This window comes from Abramis brama, assembly GCF_963993115.1.
Source record: "Abramis brama genome assembly, chromosome: 6".
In the NCBI taxonomy this organism is placed as follows: Eukaryota; Metazoa; Chordata; class Actinopteri; order Cypriniformes; family Leuciscidae; genus Abramis; species Abramis brama.
In genome coordinates, this window is record NC_139968.1 from 11,462,006 (window position 1) to 11,487,524 (window position 25,519).

The 25,519-nt window shown below is 39.8% G+C and overlaps 1 protein-coding gene across 1 annotated transcript in view; it reads left to right on the plus strand.

Moving 5' to 3' along the window:
* Positions 1–4,018: 4,018 nt before the first annotated feature.
* Positions 4,019–25,519, plus strand: part of LOC311084347 (uncharacterized protein) — a 44,767-nt gene continuing 23,266 nt past the window's right edge. The window contains exon 1 of the mRNA XM_084116316.1: positions 4,019–4,224. The gene's annotated coding sequence lies outside the window, so the exon portion shown is untranslated. The remainder of the gene's footprint in view (positions 4,225–25,519) is intronic.

Sequence of the window (25,519 nt, forward strand, 5' to 3'; positions counted from 1 at the left end):
CTCTGTTATACGCCGAGCCATGGCGCCTCCCCCCTCGCACGGACATACTGTCCTAAGCCAAAGGGGAGATTTACCACCCCCATCCGGACAGGGTGGCTCTCTGGGCCTGGCCCGTGAGAGGACGAACCTAAATGCACTGGGGCTCCCGCCGCGTGTAATCGCCACTACTCAGAATGCCAGGGCCGTTTCCACGCGATCCCTATATGGCTGTAAGTGGCAAGTGTTCAATGGGTGGTGTGATGGGTGTGGTCTCACATCTTATCAGTGCTCGGTGCCTGATATTTTGGGTTTCATGCAAGACCTCATGGATAGAGGCAGGTCCTTTTCCACCATTAAGGTCTACCTGGCTGCGATTTCAGCCTGTCATGTGGGTTTTGAGGGCTCCACCATCACACCCTCTAACCCGCAGTTTTATGAAGGGTGCACGCCGCTCTTTGCCGGTCATCAGGAGATCTGTTCCAGAGTGGGACCTCTCCATAGTGCTGGAAGCGCGGCCTCTGTATCTTTTGAGCCTCTGGGGAGTATGTCCCTTAAGCTGCTGTCCCTCAAGACAGCTTTGCTCTCGGCCGTGGCATCTGCTAAACGGGTCAGTGAGCTACATGCACTCTCGGTTCACCCCTCGTGTGCCAAATTCTCCCTAAGTGGAGATAGGGTTTCCTTTAAGCCTAACCCGGCCTTCATGCCGAAATGCTTCCCTGCGTTCACTTCGGAGGTTTTGGAGCTATCCGCTTTTCACCCTCCACCTTTTTTGCCTCCCCGGAGGATCAGAGGCTAAATGCTCTGTGTCCCGTCCGTGCTCTGCAAGCATATATGACCAGGACCAGTGCTTTCCGCAAGAGCGCTTTGTTTCAAGGGCTCCCCCCGCACAAGAGGAGTCCCATTTCAAAGCAATGCCTCTCACATTGGCTTGTGGACGCTATACTATGGCTTATGAAGCAAAGGGAGTGCAGCCCCCAGGGGGCATCAGAGCTCATTCCACAAGGGGCTTAGCCACCTCTTGGGCTTTGTTCAGGGGAGTGCCACTGCAGGACATCTGCTCCGCTGCCAGCTGGGCCTCTCCTCATACCTTTGAGCGTTACTACCGGTTGGATGTCACCAGAACGTCCTCTTAGCCCTTTCCCACAGCCCCGTTGGGTTAACCAACTAGGAGTGAATAGGCCGGCTGGCCATGTTCATTCCTGTCACCAAGCATTTGCATTCCTTCTTGGGTTTAGCTATGTGCATTGGTGGTGCGGGGGCCATTATCATGTATGGGTCTCATGCATGTTTCATGCCCTGCTTGTCCACAGCAGTTTAGCGTGGCGTCACCTTTGCAGGGTCATGTTTGTGGGACGTGTCAGGCACCGCCTCTCTGAGGTGACCGTCCTTCTCTGGCCTTCAGAACCTCACTGTGAGTGTATTGGGCAATCGGGGAGCTGTCCATGTCTCTCCCATAGGTGGATCTCGAAACGAGATGATGAAAGAGAACAATAGGTTACTGTCGTAACCCCGGTTCTCTGAAACATCGAGTGGAGAGATCCACCAGCGTTGCCCCGCTTGCCGCACGAGAAGCGAATATACTTACTGAGGAATAGCAGTGCGCGGAGAAGTTATATGCCTAGGTAAGGGGTGTGGCCTTAACTGGCATTGGCTGCGCGCTTCTATCTGTCTAGCCAGACTTGGTGCAATTGGATGCTTCTGCAGAGGTCAGGTACGGATGCCCTTCCCATAGGTGGATCTCTCCACTCGATGTTTCAGAGAACCGGGGCTACGACAGTAACCTATTGTTTTTTGTCTTGTTTATTAGTCTCTCCAGGTGTTTCTAATTATCCCCGCCCCCTTGTTATCTTGTTGAGCTTGTTTGCGTGTGTATTTAAACCACTGTGCTTCAGTTGTTGATGGTATGGTTGTTGTAGCTGTTTGCTGTTAACTTTTCCTTGTTCCTGTCCTGAGTTCCATGTTCGGCTGTAATGTTTCATTAAAGTAGTGCTTGTATGTGGATTCCCTCTCTGCTTCGTCCTTGCCTCATCGTTACAGTAATGGTACTGTATGCATGAACAGTGAATGGCTGTCATAAGGCTGAAGGCAATTCAATGATTCAGAATCAGATTTAATAATACATATATTTATATCTAAGATGTGACTTTGATAATCTGATTTATTAATGATAATTTTGTTTCGGCTAGTAGAAGTTCTGAATGGCCGGTAACTAGTGATGTGACATTTGAAGCGAGGTGTCGGAGTGTCGAGAAAAAAATGGGAGTGCCAGATGAAGCCGCGATTCGAGGCTTGTATTGTTAACGTGAAAATCACGGGACTAATGACAAACGAGGCCTCGGTTTGTGTGGATACGTCATCGGTTCGGTCTGAGTGTCGCTTTTGGAAAAAGGCGGTTCGAAACTTGCGCCACCTTGTGGGTGTTGTCAGGAGTAGTAGAAGCAGTTGTAGTAGTGTCAGAGAGTCAGAGAGTTAGAGAACTATCATTGTCATTATTGTGTCATATATGTGTTAGGGCTGTATATTATTACATTATCAGGTTAGAATAGTTATAGTATATTGTTATCATTAATTATAGTAGCTATATTATAGTCTTGTTATATTAATTAGATAAGATTATTTGGATTTCTTTGGATTTTTGGATCTGGACTGGACTGCTTTTTGATTTGGATTGCCCTTTTGGATTTGTTTGCTTTTTGTGACCTCTTCCTTTTTCCTGGTAATGGAGTCAGCAAGAAAGAGGAAATCCTCCCCTGTCTGGGCTCAACAGAAGCTCTGCCAGGGCGTCAGTGTCCTCATTTATACCAGCTGGCACTGGCATTTTTATGTTCCCCTGCATCCTCTGTTCCTTGTGAAAGGATCTTTTCCAAGGCTGGAGAGATTTTGTCCGAGAAGAGGAATCGTCTAAACCCCAACACACTTGAAATAATTCTGTTTCTCAATAAAAATCTATTGTAATCCTTCCTTCACCCACCCCAAACTGCAGTGTTGCAGTTTGCTCCTCTATATCCCCAGTCCAATAAGCACAACACTGCACTAAAACTAGTAACAGTTCACAGCACACAAAAAAAAAACCAGAAACAATTTTTACCATCCCAGACTATTCTGTTGCAGTTTACTTTATTATACTCCCTCCACCATAAGCACTGCACAGTGTCACTTTTGCTGTTCATACTGTCACTATCCAAACAATTTATGAATAATTAATTAACTGTGTGTGTGACAGTTGTCTCTGCACAAGTAAATTCAGACAGAGAAAGATAGCCTACATATTTTATATTATACCCAAGCAATGGACAAATGTCTGCTCAGGTCTTTTTATTATTGCAAATGAAAGGTTACAGACATTAACAGTGAGAAGAAAAAATAAAAAAATAAAAAATAAAACAGACCGGGGGGAGGGGGGACACACACTGGTTCAGAATGAATTAATTTGTCTTCTATTTCTTTGCACAGTAGCTAGGTGTCACTAGTGAGCAATGCTGAATGAAGCTTTGAGTAATGAACCTTTGGCTGAAGCAATGGGCTGCGAGGTCTCAGTGGTTCAGGAAGCCTCATTTTGCCATCACTACCAGTAACATAAAAATTTAGTAGCCAAATTGGCTGGTGAGTGAAAAAGTTGATTTCAACTATCATTCTGTTGGTTTTATTGTGTGGACCATGTATTATGCAATGTATTGAAATAAGACTTTTGGTAAACAGAAGTACAAGTTTTTTCTATGATAAATGAATATGCATAACAAGCAGATTATTTAAACTGAGCTGACCAAAAAACTTTGAGGTTAGTAGAAGGAGATGTGGAGCATTGCTTGTGTTTTTATTCTTCCCATGTGGAAACGCATGAAAAGGATCTGAAACTGCATGAGCGGAACAACAGAGGAAAGTTTGTGGGAAAAGATTGACTAATTCATTATTTTTTCTTACAACTCGTGAGCATCTAGATTGAGATGTAGTTAATGACAAATTAACTTAATGTGCCTTTCTTTCTGATTGTGGTGTGAAATGTGACCCAAGCATGACTTGACAGAATTTAATCTTTATATGTCACTTATATAACCACTGGACTGATATGGCATGTAAACAGACCTTTACCATTGTGTGGGAGGGACCATTTGTACTGGAATTGAGCATTTGTGATTGTCAAGGAAGTGATTCTTGTGGGAGTATGAGTTACGGTGGTTTTTGCACATGATTAAACAACAGATTTAAACAACTGCTATTTAAACAACAGATTCCAGTCACTGTTCGGTAAGTAATTATCTTAATTGTTTTTGAATAGTTCATTGCATTTATAGTTATATAATGTTTTATCACATACCTCCTTTCCTCTCTTTTGAGTGTCACATTAATCATGTTGCTTTTAACATTGATGTTGTATATTATGTGGCCAGAATCATGTGCTTTTAATGGTATAGGATATAAGAAATTTTGTGGTGTTGTGGACATTTTATGGTGGTAAGGCTGCATTTTATGTTGGGCATTTGTGACTAGTGTGTGGTTGTGATCAATTTGTGTTGGTGCCCCTTCTGAGTTGTATGTTAGTTTTATTAGAGAATGTATTTATAATACAAATGTGTTACATTCTTACCCCAGTCTATGGTTAGGGAAAGAAATAACAAATATTAATGCAACAAGAAGACACAGAATAAAAATAGATAAACCACAGCAGATAAAAGCTTAACAAAAACTTTATTTGGTTATTTGGAAAATAATTAAGTGTTTGTGTGTGTGTGTGTGTGTGTGTGTGTGTGTGTGTGTGTGTGTGTGTGTTTGAATCATACTAAAGGAAGAACAAAACTAAATATCCTACCAAAATAAAATGAAAATAATGACAAAATGCATACCTCCCTCCCTGACTAACGAAAAGCATGTTTTCCTCAAGATGTGCCTAATCAAGCTGTACCCTACAAGTTCAAACAAGCTAGTCATGCTATTCCAGCAGACTCTCCAAGCATTTTTCCCTTTACTAGATACTGGTAAAAAAAAAAAAAAAAAAAAAAAACTTATCTTTTTAACATTCCATGCTTGACTAGGGATAAAATGACTGTTTTTCTACTGCTGTAGTACATATACATTAGTATGTAGCAAGCATAGACTTGTTCCTTAAATGGTACTGTACTGCTTATTTTCTCTAATTTTCTTCAGTTGTGGAAAACAAAGAGAGGCTAGATTTTTCCCCAATCATGTTTTCAACTCAACATTCAAATATATGGTTACATATTTGTTCTAAATTAGCAATTTTGATTATTATCATGTACATTTACTAATTCTCTTTGGCAAAAAAAATACAGTTTATTGTCATAACAATTTTATAATGTGTAAAACCATTAAATTAGTTTATCAAACTCCAGTCCACCCTGTCGATGCTCTGAGCTGTCGACACGATCTCATCACATTTGTTGTTGGTGCGTCCTACGATGTAGCCGGCCACAGGTGTCGCACATAAACTGACTAGATGTTGTTATTTTTAAGGTATTGTGCTTTCAGTGTCTTCATTTCTCTACTGCAATGGTTCTCTGGCTGGACTCAAAGGAGTGTGTTCTTAATGATGTTCCTCTCTGCGACCGTCATTTGGGTTCACGTTGCATAGTTTCACATTTCAATAGGCCGTCCTTGTAACGTTTGAGTTGCGCTCCTTGAGAGCGCATACCACTTTGGAGCTGGCCAAAGAAAACCTCCTTTGGCAGGCGTGAATCTGCCACACGTACAACATGTCCAGACCAGCGAAACTGAGCAACGACCTCCGGAGCAGGGTTTAATAACCCTGGGTAAAAGGTGATGCTAACACTTGCTTGTAAATTACATGTGTGAAACATTTCTTTACCAGGGGTTAAAAGCAGGGTTTAGAACAACAATAACCCGGGGTTAAATGCAGTGTGAAAAGCCCTAAAAAAAACAAAACAAAAAAGGTTATATATATATATATATAGCCCTACACTATTTTGTCTATAATTTCAGGAACTGCCAGTTTTTCCCAGAAAGGGAACCGTATTTAACTGGACACAACAGAAAAACCACAGTTTTTGTGTGTGTGTGTGTGTGTGTGTGTGTGTGTGTGTGTGTTTGTTGGTGTTATGTGTACATGCTGGTATGATTGCGTGCATATAGCATCAAGGCAACAGTGTGTGAGTATGTGTGTTGCTCAGATTGAAGATTGTTGCCCAAAGATTGTGGGTTCGATTTTCAATACTGGCAGGAAATGACTTGAGTTGCCCTTGAGCAAGGCACATAACCCGCAATCACTCCTGTGTGTTCACTACTCACTGCTCCTAATGTGTGTGCACTAACTTGGATGGGTTAAATGCAGAGGACAAATTCCAAGTATAGGTTACCATGCTTGGCCTTCACGTGACTTCATGTAATAATTATTAAACATTAATATTCAACCATTGCAGTGGATTTATGATGATTTATGGGGATTAAAAATAAGAGTGGGTGGATTTTTTACCATGGATTTTTTAGGGTGGTTCAAACACCATGCAAAAGTGAATTTTGCATAATAGGTTTAAAATAGAAAATTTGCAATGTAAAATATTAAAATAAGTTTAAAAATTGAAAAACCAGCTCTGAAAAAAAAAATGTATTTCATATTGTTGTTGAAACACAGAAGCAAAAAGGACAAATATCTCCTGACTGAGATGGAATGTAAACGGTATGTCTTTATGTTTGTGAGAGAGGGGCTCCATGTTCAGTGTACATGAAGTGGTTGTTTTGAGAATAGCCAGCTTGATTTTGTCTTCTCCTGAGAAGCTGTGGAATGATTCAATCTCGTTTTGTTTTAGTATGTAGTTTTTGCGATGTGATCTGGCATTTAGGGTTGAACAGATACCAGTGGCAGTCTGGTAGGTGATTTTCTTTTGTATAGATGGTGTGCAAATGAGCTGCTATATTACACCATTTGTATAGATGGTGTGTTCACAGTGTGTGTGTGAGAGAGAGTATTGGACACCATAATTGGCTACATGTCAAGTCACTAATGGAAGAAAGTTTGATGTGAATATTTTGGAGTTTACTCGGATGTTCTTACTGTGCATTCTCCTGAATTACTTGAGCATTTGTGCTACTGTGCATTTTAAAAACATTAATATAAATCAATTGTGTGATATAGCCAAAGAAATAAGGAGAAAACATTTTGTTTAACTGTACAGGAATGAATCAGTTATTACCCAGAGCTTTTGTGGTGTTTGTGTTCGGTGAATATAATGTGTCTTTAATGCTGTGTACAGTATATTTAGAGTGCCTCTTCAGATTACCTTTTATTCATTTTTACATTTAACTTTGCTTTTATGTGCATTTTTTTTTCAGTTGGTGTGTGTGTGGTTTTTCTATGGTTTACCATAATTTATATCAATACATCTGGTGGGTTGTGACCAAAACTTTGTTTGCTTGCTAATACTATACAATACTTGTCCCAGTGTGCCATGTGTTTAAATCTTCTGCTGTTTTTTTAAGCAGTTGAAATTTTTATATTTTCCTATGCAGTCTGTGTTTAGACTTCTCTGTGTAAAATAGATTGATTGAAGTTATAGGATCTGTCTCTATTCAAACTATTCTCACTTTTAACAGAACTAAAAAGTCCAGGTGGAGATGGGTGCTGCATTCTAGTTAACTGAACTTTACAAGTTTGAGATTGTTGCAGGAATGCTACTCTTCAACCCCTGAAACAGTCAGAGTTAAACAGAGTTAAACATTTCAACACTCAAGTTCCAATACATGAGCAATTAGCCTATACTCTTTATCATCAACCACTGGTAAAAACAGATGTAATATGAGAACAGCCAGTGTTCAGCATTTGGACCCCTAGTACACTGTCCAATAGGACCACAGGACAAGAGGTAGGTGACGGTCCCAGTTACGCTGGTGTTCACTAGTCAGGATAGCCAGCTGGTTGGACATAGTGCGGATAAAACCGCTCCACTAGGCCATCGCTTTGTGGATGGGAGGGGAGGAGTGCAGGCCTTAATTATTCCAAGGAGCCAACAGACTTCCCCAAATTTGCATCCCTGGTAACTGTGAATTTCTTCTGGATCAGCATCTTGGCTGATCAGGTACCACATAGTGTGACCACATAGTGAAGTAGATCATGTTGACTAAAACATAGCTGTTCCCAGCCTCTGAAATTGAAAGGGCCCCAGAATATTGACTCAGGTGTTGGATGTTGGAGATGTTGAACTGCTCCATCAGAGCCCCCACAAGGTCCCGCTGCAGAGTGGCATGTGGTCACTGCATGGGACCTTTTCAGGCTGCATCGCTGCAATGGTCATGGAGCTCCACATCCTGACAACACCCTGCCCAATGGAACTGAATCCTTAGCCATTTCAAGGTCTTAGCCATGGCCAGTTCACACTGAGCCGTGGACCAACTGTAGGATCCAGCATCTAAATGTGTGAGACAACAGAAGCTGCGTGCTGTTATCTCCATCTGGTCCCTGCCCAGTCACCAGCTACTCGCATCAGGGTAGGGCTGTCTCCTGTAGCTGCTGCAATTCATGTCATTCCAGGAGTGCCCAGTCGCCATCTTCCTCTGTGACCGGCTGCACCATCTTCTCTATCTTTGTTTGCTCCCATTCCTTCAGTCTTTGGCAATAACAGCAGTGTCACCTCACACTGGCAATGGGTCATTTGGTCCCGTGCTGTATTTTGAAGGTGTAATCTTGAAGGACCTCTAGCCATCAGGCCACCTGACCCTCTGGGTTTCTTAACAGCCAGGTAGTGGAAGCGTGGTCAGTGAGTCTGTAGCCGGAAACTTCTTCCGTAAAGGTATGGCCTGGAAATGGTGGAGCACCAACAGCCCCCGGCAAGTGACACACCTCCTCTCAGCTTTATTGAAAGCCTGACTGTTGTACATGATAACGTACCCCTATTGTCACATGCCTGGGATAGCACTGCACCCACTTCCACATTGCTGACATCGGTGCCAATGATGAATGGATGCCCTGGGTCAGGATATGTAAGCACTGGAGCTACAATACTCTGTATGCAGTATATTTTGGTATTTGTGGGATGTTAATTACTGTCAGCTGAATTCAGCTTGTCACCAGCAGGTTCGGAGGTAGTCGAGGACGCATTGTGATCACTCAGTCATTCTCAGTGTAATGTGAAAGCAATCCAGCCATCGTGTCTGCATTCACAGGTACGTCACACAAAACCCCGCCCACTGTCTCCCCCTCCTCTCTCCAGGAATTGCTGCTTGTAGCTGTGTGGTTTTGCAATACAGTCGAGTACGAAGTACATCGCAAACATACTGTTGCTTCCGCACCCTAAAGTTGCAGAACCAATTTATTTTCTGTAAAGAACACGCATTTTTTCCCACCACAGCTGGCAACGTTCTCGAATATGTTTATCTGTACCGTTTCCATTATGGAATATATCCACATTATTAGTACTTGTGGTCTCTTCACCCTCATTTTGCGAGATTTGTAAAATGTACCCCGACTGAAAACTGTTTTTAAAAGAAAACCGACCACTTCAGGTCGACTTTGCACCGGAGCCATCTGAGTAAACGCACCGCGTCCTGATTGGCTTATGATCCGATCTGCTTGATCGGATCACGTTGATCGCATGTTAATGCCAAGTGTAAACGCAGCCTCAGTCATTCATTATGAAGTCTTGTGTGTGTCACTGCTGCATTTCTGAGAGCTCTGTCTTTGGTTTTTCATGTTCATAGTTTTTGACTTTCTGTCTGGTTCCTTTGTATTTCTCTGTTTTGCCTCTGCCCTGGATTCTCTTTTTGTTTATACCAGGGGTGCCCAATCCTGCTCTTGCCAATCGACTGTCCTGCACAGTTCATCTCCAACCCTAATCAAACACACCTGCCTTTAATTTTCAAGTGATCCTGAAGACCTTAATTGGTTGCTTCAGGTGTGTTTGATTATGGTTGGAGATGAACTGTGCAGGACAGTTGATCGGCAGGAGCAGGATTGGGCACCCCTGGTTTAGACTGCCTGGGTTTTTTTTTTTTTGGATTACGTATCTGGATTACCCTTTCATAAACAACTGCATTTGGATCCTCAACCTTTGCGTCTCTGAGCAGTTTTATGATACAGCCATTATCTCACAAAACATTCAAAATAATTTGCAATATCTTAAACTATTCAAATAGAACTTTCATATTTACATATACATTAACAGACATTACTGTGTAGAGTGCTGTGTAGAGACAAAGGCACATGAGGCAAGAGTCCAAGGAAGGTGATCTTAAATCCATTGATGCAAATAATCACAGGAGAACACAATAGCACACCAACAGTTACACAACTAACACCAGACAAAGAAAGAGGAGAATATATGTGTCATTCCTGGGATTCGGTAATATTTCAACTTGGATTTGTTTGTTTTTTAAACTACATATAATAATTTTCTAAATAGCCCACATAATTAGGCACATATTAAACCTCCAAAAAATATATAATATTTTCCCACCTCAGGCATTTAAAACCTTTTATTAATTTCAGTGTTTCAGATTTTAACACCTTTTATTCGCAAACCCCGTAACAGACAATATGGACTTGGTTTAACATGGACTTGGCAGCATTTACCTACTGCTCATGTGTCCCTCATAACAATTTAATAACTACAAATGTAACATTTATGATACTTTTCACATTTTTGGGGGACTGAAGATAAAAATAGACAAATTGTGTGTCTGTGTGTAACAATATAGACCCCTTTTGCGCGGACGTCACAGTTACGTCACGGCGCTAGCTGGAGGCAAAACAAATGGAAAACTGGAGGCGGCCAATGCAAACCAGCACAGGTTCGGCTACATAATAAGGAGCTTAAATTATTTTTTTTATTATTAAATGTCATCTTGTTGTGTTGTTGGGTGCAAGAATCTATGAAAAATGAGTTTGCTGTATCTGGAATTTTTATTTCTAGAAAATATTCATATCATTAAAATTGCACCGTAGTGTCACTCTTTACATTCATTGTCGTCTTCTTGGCGCTGGCTAGGCAGAAATGCGGATCGTACCACAAAAGTCTTTACATGACCATTCAGCACATAGTTATAGGCATCTAAATATATATGCCCTCAGTTTCTCTTTACCCTCGGTTTCTCTATCGGGTAGGTGTAGAAGTCAGGCCACTCAACCGGAGGTAGCGTTTACGTTAATCCTGTCAGATCGTCCATTGACTGAGCGCGTGTACGGTCATCTGGTTCCGTCCGTTAAAATGAACTTTTGCAAATAACAATCGCGGTCCTGGACAGTGAGTGACCTTGCACATTAAGACAAAATCGGATTTTCTCCAGTCACTGTTAAAAAACAAGCTAACAAAACTTGCAAACTAGCGTTAGTGAATCGGCCAGAGGGATCTTTCTGCCTCCAGCTAAGCCCTGCCCACACAAATACGTCACTGTGTTTACCAACTGTAAAAGGGTCTATACTGTAGACTCAGAGAGCTCACCAGGAGAACAGTTAACATCAGTTTATTGAATTTGAATGACCACACGTTAATAGCAGACATGGGATAGCAGAAGCACACACCTCAGTTGTTGAAGACCAGAAGGAGACCACGGTGACAGAAACACACAGAGACAAAGGAGAATGACTATGGAGATGGTGACAGAGTGGAGATTGTGGAACGCTGGAGAAGGTATAGTAATCTTTCATAGAGACGTTGTCAACAGGTAAGAATTGTCAGTCTAGTATCCGCTTGTGAGAACAGACGATGTGTGTGACTGAGGTGTGTGCCTAAGTAGTCCATGGTTGATAAACAACAGGTACAGGTGATTTTTAATTGCTTTCCCTATTTTTTTCCAAAAATACTAATGTGACAAGGTTGAGGATAGTGTGCCGGGGTTGAAGACTGTAACCGGTGTTAAGGGAGGCATTGCCTTCAATTTTATATATTTTGTAAATATTTTTTCTTTCTCATATTGTGCCCTTCTTTTTGGATCAACAAAAAGACATAAATTTGTATGTGATGGGGTTGAGTTTTTAAGCTTGACAGTACCCTCCCTTGACTATAACAGGCCTCAAAAATATTAATAAAAAGTATGATACAACTTACCATCTTATGCAACACTGTTAAAAAGACCTGAATGATTTAATTTCTGGTAAATGTCACATATGGGTGGAGTCTAAATTATTATAGGTGGAGAATAGTTGTGAAGCAGTGAAGTACCAAAATGCTTAGTTTACAATAGAAATAAGACATTATTTTATTGTCACATATGCTGTGTAGATGATCGATATGAACACGATGATGAAGCGGAAAGTCTCTTTAATTATATCACAGGCATAAATCCAAACCAGAAAGAGAGCTACTCACACAAATGTAACATAGACAATACTTGACAATGAACACAAACAGAACTGAACTTAAGTACACGTGATATCGAGGTAGATAATGAGTGCACAGCTGAACATAATGAGTGACCAAGACAACAAACGACTAACTCAGGCAGAAGGTGGTGAAACACAAAGGGTGTTTCTCAATATGCGTTCTTCAGCGATCTTGCGTCCTTGTGTTCTCGTTTTACGTCATCATTAACCGTCGAAGTTCAGACCCAATTCTCAAGAACGCAAGTACAGAGGACGCATGAAAGAACCCGGATGTGTTCTTGATACCGAGGATGCATCGAATGCAGACTTGAGCTAGTACTCGCCTGGTGTCCCAGAAGTCATTGCGGCCGGTTCCGAGTTCGTTCTTCCAAGGAAGCTTGGCAAGACCGGTCTCCACGAGAACACAAGTCCGTTCTCTGCGTTCTTGGAATTGAGAAACAGCCAAAAAGTCCAAACTAACAGAACCATGACAGAACGCCCCCATCCATGGGATGGCCTTGAGCAGGGGCAGGTAGATGATACTAGGGCTGGGCGATAAAACGATAACGATAATTATCGCGATATAATTTTTCTCGATAAAACGATATCAAGAGTTCGATAAATGTTCGATAATGTTTATGCGCCAAAAGCGGAACGAAACTCATTTGAACCGCGCGCCACACGGACCATTTATCCGCTCGGCTCAAAGTCCAAACAGCAGCGCAGCGCGAGCTCACTAGAGCCGATGCGTTTACTCTGATCGCTCTCGTCACGAGATCCAGTGAGAAGCAGTTGAGTTCAGCGAAGAACACAGATGTCTCAGTGATTTAAACCAGTTTAAAGGCAGATGAAACAGCTCTGACAAACAGGAGAAACACTGTGCGCAACGATACAGTCAGAAGGCTTTTCCGTCTACAAATTCTCATAATTTACCATGGATTTACTGTAACGTTAGCCTAGTAATATTAACTGCACCATGAAATGTGGGATATACATATTGAATTGTATTATATTATTAATGTAGACGATGTATTAAAGGACTGATGGAATATAATTACAGTATTTAATAATGTATTTAGGCTACTGTTTTTCATACAAATATCATAGAAACCATAATGTTACATTTTGCCATGATAGTGAGGTTATCATGATCTAAATGCATGATACTAGATGACCAATGGTTAAGTTTAATAAAACTCAAACAGTCAAAATATTACATTTTACCAAATAAAAATTAGCACATGTAGAAACTAAGAAATTAATTGTCCAATAAAGATATTTATTTTGTTAAGGAAAAATGACAAATGTTTGAATGTTCTACCTCAGATTTGTGAAAAGTTCACCAGTTTGGCAAGTGTTTGTCATGCTATGCTCTGAGAATAAAGAGTAGTTTAAAACCACAATTAACGCTTTGGTTTCTACAACTTTCAGTTAGGAGCAAAAATCTGCCTTTAAACTTGAAAGAAATAAAGATTTGACTTTTATCGTGATAATTATCGATATCGACTGATATAAAAAAAATGATCGTGACATTTTTTTTTGGCCATATCGCCCAGCCCTAGATGATACCCCAGTGCACAACCAGGACTGCGCTCCATGGCGGTGTAGCTGGAGGAAGGAGCCATGGGGGAAGACAGCCGGATGGTATCATGGTGACAACAGGATGCGATGACGACTTAGGAGGTGGAGCCCACCGCGTAGCTAGAGAGTCGATGGAGTGACAGGACACCAATGACCTAGGTGACCTCGACGGAGCCGCAGCGACGACCCCTGTAGTGGCAAATTCAAAGTCTTTGGTTCGGATCTCAAAGAGTTGAAGTTCCAGGTCTCAGAAGAATTAACTTTATTGAACAAACAACAAAGTGAGATGCAAGCTGGCCATCTAAAGTTACCATTGCCAGTCTTCATGTCTTATACCTTTTTGTTATCGCTAGGTACCCAATGGGCATCCTCATATCCATCTCTTCTTTTTTGTCCCTCCTTGTGTCCTTGTCACCATTAAAAACATCCCCGTCTAGACCTTCTTCTATTGGTGGACCATCTCAAAACATCTTATATAACATGTTTTTCTTCCAGTGCTTCCCAACAGTTAGTGTGATTATATGTAAAAATATTCTCAGTAGGATTATAAGTGTAAAAAATATATTCAGGAAGAGGGGTCCTTATATAAAACCAAAGAAACACAGAAAAAACCCTCTAACTACATCTACCCCATCTAATTTGACCCCAAAAATAAAATACACCGTGTTGCTACCTCCCTCTGTTTACAAAAACAGAATCATAACTGTGAGAAATCAAAAAGTAACAAGGTACCCTGTTCCTTACTCCTTCACCAGAACTCCTTACAGGAAGTCATCTAGCTCATCCAGACCTGGCCCAATTGGGTACACTCCTGAGTTTGTGCACCCGATGTCAACTCCCGATAGTTTGACTGACACATTCTTACATCAAGCTTTTTGCATTCACTTCCCCACCCTTTCTGATAATAAAATTTCTGGTAATGCTGGCTTCCCAACACATTCTGACATTCTCATCTAGACATTCTGCTGGGCAATATGGAGTTATTCGATCAGTTTGCAATCACAATACTGCCAAAAAAATCTGGCACAATGAGCATAACACACAAGTGCTCTTTTTTGTCTGTTTTACCGTATATTCTGCCCACCTATACCATTTATTGTGATAAGCAGTGTCCAATAATTTCTCTTTTCCTTTCTTAGTTCTGATTCAAAATCATATTCAGTTTTGGTGTAGTTCTCATCAGTGGCCATAGCCCACTCCAGGGACTTTCTTACATTGTGTTTGCATGTTTTGTTACCTCGTGTTGGTTTAGTCATGTTATGGTGACTCATTCCATTCAATGTCTGGAAGGTCGATGTCTGGGAGATCAATGTCCTGGAGGTTGAGTGCGACAAACTTTTCTTGTTGGTATGGCTCACTGGTGGAGGGTCCTTCTTCAGGAGACTGCTCTTCTGGAGGCCTTGTGACTGAGGCAGTTGCTGCAGCAGATGTATCACTGCTAGCATCAGTATCAGGAGCTCTCCCACCTTCTGACCCTGAGTCCTCCGGAGGGGGTACACCATCCTGTATCTGACCAGAATCCTTGTCTTTCGATCTTTCTCAATATCTTCCCCCTTGCGCAATGGCCAAAACCATGCGCATCTGGAATTAAAATGTTAATTGAAATTGTCTCCATCTCTTTGTACAACAGCAAAACCAGCATGATTGCCTAAGTGGTCTCTGACGCATGAGCCATCTACAAAATAGTCCACGTCTGCATCAACAATTGGTGTTGATTCCAAATCGGGTCTCAGACGAGTTCCTTCTCCTTCTAGCGGGACAAAATGTGCTGGGTTTGTCATTGTACATCTCTTTATTGTATCAGGATAGGTTAGTAAAGTGGAGTATGCTAAGCATCTAGCTTGGGTTAAAACAAAACATCCTTGTTCTATTAAATCAGCAACTTTATGATGGGTGTATATTATGACTGGATAGCCAATGGTGACAGCAGAAGCTTGATCATAAGCAAAATATACAGCAGCTAAGCCTTGTTGAAAGCATGGTGGGTATCATTGGGATTAGCTGCGTCAGTCCCAAGAATCCTACTGTCTTGACGTATTTTCCAGATCTAGGGATCCCTAGTAGCCTTGTTCTGGGCCACGTCATGGGTTGACAGGCCCTGACACTTGATGCTACTGGTTCTGATGACTCTGTTGCCATGGCTGGTACATCTGACCCTGTGGAGGCCCATTTTGGGGCCATGGTTTAGTGGGACAGAATCTCTTGGTGTGTCCAGGCTGGCTGCATCCCCAACACATGCCTTGCGGGTCAGGGGTCCTCTGTTGATTGTTGTATTGTCTTTTCTTTCCTCTTCCTCTTCCTGGCATTGTTCCATTTCTGTCTTGCTGTTCAGGAAGGTACACTCTGCCTCGTAATGATCTCTCACTCTGGTCCACATGTGTTCTTATCATCAGGCTTCAAAAAATATAAAAATATAAAAAATCTCTTTATCACTGTCACCTCTCTCCCTCCTTATTTCTTTATCTCAATACAAATGTATTTAGTCTGTTACGTTGTTCCTTCACACACCCGGGATTTCATTCACACACACACACACACACTCGTTATTTTTATTTTATTTATTTTTTTGTGACAAATGGAGAGACAAAGTTAATCTATCAAATTTTTGTTCAGTACGGGCTGTGTTTCCCTATCTGGATGTGCGCTTGCATTCAGCAAAATGGCCAAACAGCCGACAAAACCAATTTCGAGGAATATTCTTTGTTCTTTGATATGTTTGATTTCTTATTTTCCTTTCATTAATTTCATTTTTATTATCCATTAAACTTTTAATAGCATTGTTTCACCATTCTTATTTCTTGCAGGAATTTTTTCATAAGCCTTTGTCTATCTCAGCTTTCTCAGCCTGGTAACTCCCTTTTTACACTGAGCGGTGCCAAGGTTGCTTGCGTAAGGGCTCAGCTGCAGCTTTTTATAGGCAGAGCACATAGCCCAGTCAGAAAACACTTTATCTCTACGTCTCCATCCTTTCTATCAGTTCTGCTTAAATACGGCTATATAATTTCTAATCACTTTGTTAATTTTCTCCGAATCAACTGTTCTCCTCCTTATATATAAAATAATAAAAAACTTCAACAAACAAACAAAAAAACACTTTACAAATGCACTTCTTTCGTAAAACTTCAATGACGCACTTCTTGCGTACAACACACTTCTTGCGTAAGGACAAACCATCAAAAAACACTTTACATATGCACTTCTTGCATAAACTTCTGAAGGTATCTAGCAAGGCCAAATGTCCGATGGTCACTGCAGACATCGAGGGTGGAAGGAGCGCAGGCGTGGGAGTCAGGGCGTCAGGGTGTCAGGTCGAGGTGGAGTGGAGTGCACTGAGGCTGGAGGCGGAGCAGGGATCCCCACGCCCAGGATAAGATGACTCCCAGCAGTCCAGCGGTGAAACCACACCACTGAGAGGAGGCTGAGAATTTGGGACATGACAGACAGATTCAGATGATAATGGGGCAAACAAGTCAAATTCTCCAAAATAATCAAAGTTTTCCCGTGCTGGAACCCAAAACTCACTCTCAGTGGCAGGAGGGTGGGCGGGGCTCACTTCCATGCCCTTGAATTCGACGAGAACTCCCTCGACGATGGAAGGTTTAGCCGGCTCGCACTCCAGGTCAGACACACGTTGCTCAGGCTCCATGGCGATGTTCAGTTCGGTCGCTCCTGTGGGTGCTGGTTTAAACGTTGCGGTGAAGTCTCTCACGTCTGCGTTGGGCTCTTGCTGTCGATCCTCGCCATCTGGGTGGTCATGGTTGTGCACTGGGTTGCGAGGTTGGTTGGGGTTGGTTGGAATGGTTGGGGCTGGTGTAATCGTCAATGGGTCCGACAGTGATTGGTGATCCACATGACACCAGCACCCACTCCACAAAATCCTCAAAGCTCCCCCGAGGTCCCTCCCCAGACAACTGCCCCTTAGCGGTGGTGTTTAGGCCTGCATATAGGAATGTGCAGAAGCATAATGAGTGAGCAAGACAACAAACGACTAACTCAGGCAGAAGGTCGTGAAACACAAAAAGTCCAAACTAACAGAACCGTGACATTTATGATAACAATTATTTAAATGCAATAATGTTTTTTATTCATTATAATGGGCATACCAAAGTATTGTGGAAAGCTTTTAATATTTAATTTTGGTGAAGCACCACTTTAATAAAGTCTGGGGGACTGAAATATTACCGAATCCCAGGAATGACCCATATAGAGAATACTAAGATACTAAGTGAATATATAGAGACTAAACAAGGTAACTTAACCATACACACCTGAACTGAGGAACAGAGGGGAGCAGAACTAGAAGCAATGAAAGTGAATCAAACAGAAAAACAAAAAAATAAATAAACATAAAACAAACAAACTCAGGATATGACAATTACATGAGAACATGGTTCATGGTCCTAAATATTTATATATGAAATATTATTATTTTTATACACAACTTCACGTTTTGGCCAATATGACCCTTCAAACAATACAAACATATACAAACTGCAGGAGATTTTCTAATAAATTGAGTAACATGGTCATCATAAAAAAATAAAATAAAATAAATAAATAAATAAATCCAGAAGCCACAAAGACACTGAGATTATTTTAACACTTCACAAACAGGGCAACATGCCCAAACAGTGAATCTGCAAAACTACCAGACATAGTTTTGATATAGATAATAATAATAGCCTAATAATATAGCCTACAATAGATTTAGCATAAGAGCATATTAAAGTTCAAGCACTTCAAACTTTTAAAATCATTCTTAATTTGGTTGTGCAGAAGTAATAACCTAACCATATGATAAAAGGCATACTTTACAACGAATAGAGATTTTAAAAGTGTCGACAAATCACATGGTAAACTAAGGAATAAGGAATACACATCTAGCTCATTCTGTTAACAGCTCAGAGCGCCATTAAAGTTACCAATGAACCCCAAATGTAGATAATCTCTTTCTGAATCTTAAAATTAATTTAGCGTGATAATTGGACTAATATAGGCCTGTCCAATCGTTCAATCACTATAATATATATGCACTCATACAGATAAATAATTGTATGCACGTCCATTAGCTAAACATAAAAATGCACTAGGCCTACATACGCGTATCACACCACCGAGTGTTGATTAACGTTAGTCGAAAACTCAAAATCTCACAACAATAGATCAAGAATGCATTTCCCAAAAAAATTGCAATGGTCAATAAACAGATGTTTTGCTGATCTCTGAGAAAAAAACAATACTGAGATAGGGCAGTTTACTTTTGTAGCAATTATTGGAGTTGTTTATGAATTTATCATTTCTGCATTTATGAAGGCTACTGTTTCCTTTTTGCTTAGTGCGACCAGAAGAGGGAGCCAATGTGTTATATTCAGTAGTAGGAATTTTGAAAACTTGTGCCTGCCTGATTTTTTTTGGAAAGGTATAATATTATTTCCTGAATTTGGATGCTATTAGCTCACCACAAAGTATCTGACACACTTTACGAAACTACCGTGATATAAAGTGATAGATACCGTGATAGAATAAAGAGATTGTTGAAATGTGTTTGCTTAAATATCTATAAATCCACACTGCATGATGAGCGTTTTTTTAAATAAATTGTCATGTGTCAGCTCCGAAACTTGTCCGTGGCTATAGGCTAAATGAATTAAATTAATAATAACAACTTATATTATTGTCAGGAATATATATTGCCCTATGTCATTTGGAGCACGGGGTACAGCCCTGTTGTTTACTGTGTCTGAGTCACGAAAGGGCGGTGCGCGCGGTACGTGTGATGGAAAGTCCGGTTCATTTATGCGATCCGGTTCTTTTAAACGGTTCGTTTTTAAGAATCGGTTCAGAATTAAATGACGTACGCCATCTAATTTTATCATCCATGTCAAATACACGCTCAACAACACTGAAATAAAGCGATAGTAGCCTACACCGGAAGATATATTTTTCGGTGTTTACAGAGTTATTCAAAAGAACCGACATGGGCTGCGTTCCACTTCACTTTTAGACACGCACTCGCGAACTTCCCTAAGCACTTCCCCTCGGGAGAAGGAAGTTCCACTTCGTGAAGTGGACGAGGGAAGTTTATCGACAGACCCTCCTCGACCCCTCGATTTTGACCGAGGGAGCGAGTCTACTCTGGTGTCGATTTTGTGACGTCACAAAATCGAACGGCTTGATTTGAGAGAGGGGAAAACATATAAGAAGATTTAAAAAAAAAAACATTTTATGATGGTTGTGTACAGGCACTGCCAACACACATTTCAGTACAATCAACTTGTAAAAGTGCATGTACCATTATATGACCCCTTTAAGATGTTAAGGAAAACTCGTAATATTCAAAATTTTATATCAAAGCGGGTTTAGAAGAGGAAGGAGTACTATGGAACTATAGTTTGTCTAGAAACATAAATTAGAAAGGCACAGGTTAATAAGGAGATAGTATTGGCAGTATTTATTGATATAGAAAAAGCATATGATATGGTATGGAAGGAAGGAAGGTGTAATGATTAAATTAAATTATTTAGAATTCACAGGAAGGATGTTTAACTGGGTTAAAGACTCTTTATTTGGGAGAGCTACTGTATTTGGGAGAGCTACTGTAAAGAGTTAGAATTGTTTTAGCATTGTCAGAAAGAAATGTCGAGAATCGAACTCCCCAAGGGAGCGTACTAAGTCCAATTCTCTTTTCAATAATGATTAATGATATATTTTCTAATATGCAAGAAGACATTGGGAGACCATTGTTTGTTTACACAGATGGCTCCAAGAATTTAGATACAGGAAAGACGGGTTTTGGTGTTTTTATACCAGAATTAGCAATTTCAATGAAGATAAAAACTACAGATCACCTGGCAATATATACAGTAGAGTTGATGTCATGGCTATAATAGATGGCTATAATAATATAATGCTCTGAACTGGATCGAGGGAAATGGTATGCGGAAAGTAATTATATGTTCAGATTCCAGTTCAGCATTGATTTCAATGAAGACAATGTCATCATCAAAGGACAGACAGGACTGTATATATGAAATATATTAAATCTTATTTAGACTTCAGCGAGTGAATGTGACAATAGCATTCATGTGGATTCCAGGACATACAGGAGTTAAAAGGAAATGAAACGGCTGACATTTTATAGCTAACGAAGCATGTAAGGTAAATGTAGTTATGGAAATCCATATAGTAAATCTGAAGCAAAGTAATAATTAAGAGTAGTATAATAAAGGAATGGCAACATATTTGGGACAGGTACATATTCAGTAACAGGTACATTATTATAAAATACAGAAGAAGGGTATGTAAAGGAAATAATAAAGTAGAGGGTATAATCACACGGTTGAGAATGGGACACACAGGATTAAATAAAACATTACATATAATAGGGAAACATCATAATGGCTTATGTGAACATTGTCAAGATGAGGAATCAGTTGAACATATATTAAGTCACTTCCAAAAGTACCTCACGGAAAGAGAAATATTAAAGGAAGAAATTAGGAAGAAAGGTACAATGAAAGTTAACATTAAAGATATACTTAATGGTGGTAATAATGAAAGTTTAATAAATTACTTGAGAAGAACTGGATTAATTAACAGAATTTAAGGAACAATTTTTTACTTGGGAGGAAGTTGCCTCAGGCCCACACTCCAGTACAGTAGGTGGCGGGGCACCTTTTCGATGCCGATCACCATTAAAACAAAGAAGAAGACCGAGCATCACAGTCCCGCCCACAGCCGGTGCCGGAAGTAAGAATTCAATACAATTTCTCCATTGACAGCTCAAGTGCAGGCGTGGTGCACTTTCTGGTTTGCTGACCATCACTTTTTAATTTTCACTTTGTTGTGGATATTAAGAAAATACATTAAATGTTATTAAAATTAAGGATGAACTATAACTTCATGAATAAAATGAGCATGGACACACACGCACACAATATAAAATACACGATGATAAATATAAAATTCAATACACAATACCTATAAAACACTATTATTTACACAATTACTACTGAAAGAACTGCTATTAACTGCACATTCACTATATAAAATTCACTCGAAGAAAAAGTTTGCGTGGCCGTCGTCATTTGGAAGTCGCTCAAAAGGCTCTTTCGCGGTTGTGGGCGGCTTCAGTCGACTTCAGTGAGGCGCGGTGGTTTATGGGATGAGTTCCTTCGCTCGGAAATGAAAATATGTACACACTACACAGTCTTGTACCTTTGACTTTTTTTGGATCTTCTCTTCGTTTTTTTCACTCGAAATGATATGCTTATGAGTTCAGCCGTAGCTGGTTATTCTCAGACATGCTCTAAAACTCTTTAGATACGGATTTTTCCAAAACGTCAATGGGAGAAATGAATGGGAAATTTACTTCCGGCACCTAAGCTCTCTCGGGCTGTGGGCGGGACTGTGATGCTGGTAAGTCCCGCCCCTTCCGCTAACCCCACTGGACCTCTAGGTTGAAAAATCATCAATGCAAGTGAATGTGAGAAAATAATTATTTTCTGGTCCTGTTTGAATTGTGCCATGAATGTGAACATATGTTGTCTGTGAATTTTTTATATAATTTTTCATATGGTATGATTCTTCGGCTAGCAGTTGTGGAAAAGACATAACGAGAAAGACTACATGTAGCCTATGTGACGTCACCCCATAAAGTTGACTTACCCGTGGTTTTCGCCAACCTCAACGATTTTGTCCTCTCCCTGAAAGAAGGCGGTGAAGTGCACCAAAGACACAGCCATGTTTAGCGGGATCCGTGAGCTAGTGTCCGTGTGTGAGTGGTGGTGACGTTTCAAACGCGTCGAAAGCAGCGAAGAGTTGTAGTCCACAAAGTGCTCTCACACGTTAGGCTTGTTCGACTTTATGCAGCTCTGCGCAGACCGATCGGCGGCTGACTTAAAGCAGTGCATGCCGGTTAGAAATTTTGTCCGACTTGATACAGCGCCGATGCCATGTGACTGTGACGTGTGCCATCAAAGTACCGCGAGAGCGATTTGAGAGTAGCCGGATAACTCTTTTTTAAAAAAAAATTATTGAACACCAAGAACATAACAAAACAGATTATACAACTACAATGGCATTAAGAAATACAGATAAATGAGTATTACGCAAGGCACATGTTAGTCAAATAAATGGATAATGACAAAGAAATTTACATACATTAAAAAAAAAAAAAAAAAAAAAAAGGACAAGAAGGGGTCTCTTCATTCCTCATCTAAGAGATCAAGGTCTCTTATTATTCTAGCCAATTTCTGGGCCTTTTTACTTTTCATACATTGTAATGATGGAAAGAAATTGCAGAAAAAGTCTCTTTTAATACAGAAAAATAAGGTTTCGTCTTCATACATTTAGATCTATGAATGAAAAATTTGCCCAGAATCAACATTACATTAATAAAAAATTCATTTCTTTTCTCATCCAACAGCATTCCAAACATAATATGCTTTCTAGCAAGAGTTGGCAGCGAACAAATCTTTGTCTCCAACCAATAAGACATATTTTCCCAAAAAGTATTTGAAAAAACACAAGAGAAAAAAAGATGGTCAGTTGTCTCTATGTCAACTTGACAAAAAGTACAGGCATTTTCTTCAAAATTAAACCGTTGTCTTAAAAATTCACTTGCCGGGTATATCCCATTGAATATTTTAAAATGGGTTTCCTTAGCTTTAGGAGCCACAGGAAAGCTAATATACTGTGTTCGCAATTTTTTAACAAATGGTTTATCATAAGCTTGCAAAACACAGTTATTATACCGACATGTTGGATATACTATAGAATTGAAACAAGAGCGAATAAGTTTGTTGGATCATTACCATTGAAGATCATTACCATTGAAGAGAAGGGATGGGAGTTCACAAGATCCATCTGGCATGTTGACAGAAGCGTTTTGTACTAAATTTATAAAACTTTTTGGAATGGCATTTAAGACACGCTCAAATTGTTTGCGTTCACATTGTAAATTATATTTAGTACAAAAGTCTCTAAAAGTTAACAGTCTCCCTTCTTCATCCAATAAATGTAGAACTGACCAAATACCTTTTTCAAGCCAATCAAGAATACATAGAGACTTGTATCTAGATACAATAAATCTATTGTTCCATATAGGGATTCTATGTGGAGAAAAGTTGTGGTTATATAATAACTTCCAATATAACAAAATCTGTTGGTGAAAGGAGGATAATTTGATTGGCAGTCTGGAAACAGTAAAATCACATCTCAGTAGAAAATCAATTCCACCCAATTTTCTAAATATACCTCTGGGAATGCAAAACCAGAAACTAGTTTCATTTGTTACAAAATTTTTAAGCCATTTGACCTTCAACATACCATTTATACAATAGAAGTCAAAGGCTTGTAATCCACCATTTTCATAATCTTGTATAAGATTTGCCCTCTTTATATAGTGCACACGTTTTCTCCATATATAATTGAAATTAATTTGATTAATGGTTTTAATAGCTCTATTAGAAATGGAGAGACAAGATGCAGGATAGATACACCTAGAGAGACTTTCCATTTTAGTTAAATAAATTCTACCAAAGATAGACAAATCCCTTTGCATTCATTCCATCTATTCCAGACATTTTGCTTTTCCATCATGACCTCATCCTTAGAAATGTTTATGCCTAAATATCTGACATTCGACTTGACTGGAATATTATATGCAGTTTTAAGAGGGCAATCATGTATGGTAATAATTTCACATTAGCTGATATTGAGCTTTAAACCTGAAAATTTAGAAAAATAATTAACTATCTCAATTACTTTAGGAACCTGGTCAAGACCTTTTAAAAATAATGTTGTATCGTCAGCCAATTGACTAAGTATAATTTCCTGTCCAAACACATTTCATTTTTTAATATTTGAGTTTTTAATTAGGAGAGCCAACATCTCTGTAGCCAGAATAAACAATGAGGGTGAGACGGGGCATCCTTGTTTAACTCCTCTCTTAATATCAATTCTGGGTGAAGTACCTGTTGGGCCACTGAGCTATTGGTATTTGTGTAGAATAATTGAATAATATTACAAAAATTTCCACCAAACCCATACATTTTCAAACATTTTAAAATAAATGAATGTTCTAACATATCAAAGGCTTTATAGAAATCTAAAAATAAAATAACCTCATCATCCTCTATTTCTTGATTATACTCCAGCAAGTCCAAAACCAGTCGAATATTGTTGTGTATAGATCGGCCTCTAATGAATCCAGTTTGTGTCTCCCCAATAATTTTTGATAAACCAAGTTTTAAACGATTATTATATATGTGGGTTAGTAATTTATAGTCATTGTTTAATAAAGTTATAGGTCGTAAATTGTCCAACAGTCTAGAATCTTTTCCTGGTTTGGGAATAAGCGTGATTAGGCCTTGTCTCATTGAATTAGGTAAAACCAAGGTTTTAGTAATTTCCTGAAAAGCTGCAAAAATAAAATCCTTTAACAAGTCCCAAAAATGGCGATAGAAATTAGAGGTTATACCGTCTGGGCCAGGTGATTTATCCAATGACAGACACATAACAGCAGAATCAAGCTCTTCAATTGTTAATTCTGCATCACATTTTGAAGTGTTCATCTATATGAGGAACAAATTCTCCAATTTTTTCAAAGAGGGAATTAGGGGCTAATATTGAAGAGGACGAAGAATATAAGTCCTGATAAAACTTGGCGATTTCTTTCGCTATTACTTGTGGATT